We start from the raw sequence: 2,913 nt of genomic DNA on the forward strand, positions 1-2,913 counted from the left end.
AGAATAAATTAATTTTTTATAAGTAATATAGGAATAAATATTTATATTCATGATAGCTTGGATTTTTCTAGTTTTCCAAACACTGTTCCAGATGTTTGGCCTTATTAATTAACCCCTTCCATCACTCTACATTGTATTATTATTTTTCCCATTTTACATTTGGAGAACCTGAGGCACAGAAGACATTAATTTGATCAAAGCCATAGAACAATTAAGTATCAAACCTAAGATTTGAACTCAAGTAATCTGACCTTTAAATCTTCCTTCTAAATGGCCTTAAAATTAGGTGTCAATATAACCTCAAAAAAAGGAATTCTTAAATTTTGAATTGCAAACATTACACTGTTAATATTTAACTTGCTTATAATTTCCAGTTGATGGTGCATGCCTGTAATCCCAGTGGCTCAGGAGGCTGAGACAGGAGTACTGAGTTCAAAACTAGCCTCAGCAAAAGCGAGGCACTAAGCAACTCAGTGAGACCCTGTCTCTAAATAAATACAAAATAGATATGGGGATGTAGCTCAATAGTCAAGTGCCCCTGAGTTCACTCCCCAGTACTCAAAAAAAAAGAAAAGAAAAGAAAAGAAAAAGAAAGAAACTTCCAGTTGAACTATGATTTTGGGGATAGGGGTTTGAAGGGATGCTGGGGATTGAACACAGGGCCTTTTTAATGTGCTAGGCAAGCACTCTATCACTGAGCTACCTCCCCAGCTGTGCTTATTACTATAAATATACATATATAATAAATATATGTATTACTTTATATAAAAAGGGGGTGGGGAGGTGTAAAGCCTTGGCACTGATGTCTGTCATGTCAGAGTCCATTTTTAGTTAATATGCTTAAAGGTTATACCCCTGATTAAACTGAGTCCCAGCACTGGATGACAGTATATTTCTATCATTGCAGTTTACGGCTGGTTTCTTGGTTCTGTTTTGTACACAGTACATTGCTAAACTGCTGTACTTTAAGACCCGTTTAGATTAAATTTAATTGCACTAACACTTGTATTGTTTATTCTATAATAAGTGGTATAATACTTTGCACTGTTACGCTATGTTTTTCACCAGTGCTTTATAAGCAATTATCATTCATATTAAAGACATAACACTCATAAGTGGAAGGCACCTGAATTTTGTCTGTGTAGGAACAGAGAGACACTCTACTTCCTCTGTCTTCTTTTCTTTTTTTATGTTGGAAAAAAAGGATATATTTAGAATTAGACAGCTGGACTCTGTTTAGATGATCCCAATTTTGTTGGCAACAGCCAAAGCATCATAATCAGGAGCCAGTCCAATGTGTATATGCCTTCTCCCTCAGGCCTGATCAGGCCACATCTATGTTGGCCACATCAATGTCATAGAGCTTTTTTAAAAATAATATTTAATAATATAATACTTAATTAATTAATTAATTAATTAATGTGGTGCTGAGGATCAAAACCAGGGCCTCACACATGCTAGGCAAACATTCTACTACTGAGCCACAATCCCAGCCCTCAGAGAGCTTTTTTACAGTTTATTTGATTTGGTGTTTGTTGGCCTTGATATCCACAATGAACACAAATGTCTTCTCCATGGCCAACTCAGCGGTCACAGGGAACTTGATGATGGCATAACCGTCAAGCTTGTTTCTCCTGGAGCTCTCTTTTGAAGATATTTGGGTTGCCTCCAGAGCCACAATGTCTTGGGCCACCAGAAAGTAGATAAGGTGGGATTGTCTTCTTTTTATGGCTGTGGAGCCTTTTACCACTGCCTTCTTGTCCTTTAAAGCTTTGGCTTTGGCTTCAGCTTTGAGAAGGGCAGGAGATTCCTTCTTAGCATGGGGCACCATCTTCCCCCCTGAGTTCTTAGGTGGACTCTTTGGAGGAAAACATGTGAGTTTTATTAATTTTACATGCACATCTGCACAAGAATGGAATCAGAAGAAATGACCAAAGCATGATAAAATTTCTACTTTTTAGAAAAAAACCATAGTTTTTTTTTTTTTTTTTTTTTTTTTTTTGTCATGAAGGAATAGCAGAGCAAATGGATCTCTGGACTGAGATAGTAAATTCTAGAAAGTCATTAAGCCATACATGGTGATGGGAGCAGGTGTAGAAGCTGGTGAAAGATAAGGGTTACTTCTAACAGCTTGTTTATTCTGGCTTATTGCAGCCCCCATTGCCAGTCTCTGGTAATCAAAGCTACTTTCTAGTATTGGTATGCAAAGGACATTCCTCTCACAAGAGTCTTTATGATTTGCTGTTTATAGGAAAATATGCATCAGAGAGTCCTTTCTGAAGTCAGTTCTGAAGTGATTTCAGCTTAATCAGTAAACCAATTTGGCATGTTTGAGATGGCAAAGCCTCAGCTCCTTCACAGGTGACAGCAATGCTATAAGCAAAGGGGGAAATCTTTCATTGACTGTTCTCTATGGAGGCACTAGGACATTACTGGCAGATATTGTCTCTAGGAACTAGAATGAGTTGGAGTCAACAAAATGTTTGTAGTTTTTCTCTAGCAATGCATATAACAAGAGATATTTGTAGAGAAAGTATATTTTAAGCCCCAAAGTGCTTTCTGAATTATATTCTAATAGAAATACTTAATTTTATATTCTGGAGATTTCTTTCTGTACCTCATTACATTTTTCTTATAACGTTATTTATATAGTTTTATAAAATCATGCTTAGGATCGAACTCAGTGCCTCAAAGGTGCTAGGCAAGTACTCTACCACAAAGCTACAACCCAGCCCAGCTCATCATTATATTATTACCATGTTGGCTTTTTAAAACATACAGCTGTCAACAAAGGATCATAAAATTAAGCTGTTATAACTTCAATAATACCCTGTTCAGCCAGGTAGTGATTTCCTGAAAAGTAGCCTCATTACCTGATTACCACCATCTAACCTAGGTGGCGATGTAAGCTGG

General features: G+C 36.8%; 1 pseudogene; it reads right to left on the reverse strand.

Moving 5' to 3' along the window:
- Window positions 1–1,516: 1,516 nt before the first annotated feature.
- On the reverse strand, window positions 1,517–1,831 carry LOC101957568 (large ribosomal subunit protein uL23 pseudogene; annotated as a pseudogene).
- Between the last annotated feature and the right edge of the window lie 1,082 nt (window positions 1,832–2,913).

Source organism: Ictidomys tridecemlineatus, chromosome 9 (assembly GCF_052094955.1).
Source record: "Ictidomys tridecemlineatus isolate mIctTri1 chromosome 9, mIctTri1.hap1, whole genome shotgun sequence".
NCBI lineage: Eukaryota > Metazoa > Chordata > Mammalia > Rodentia > Sciuridae > Ictidomys > Ictidomys tridecemlineatus.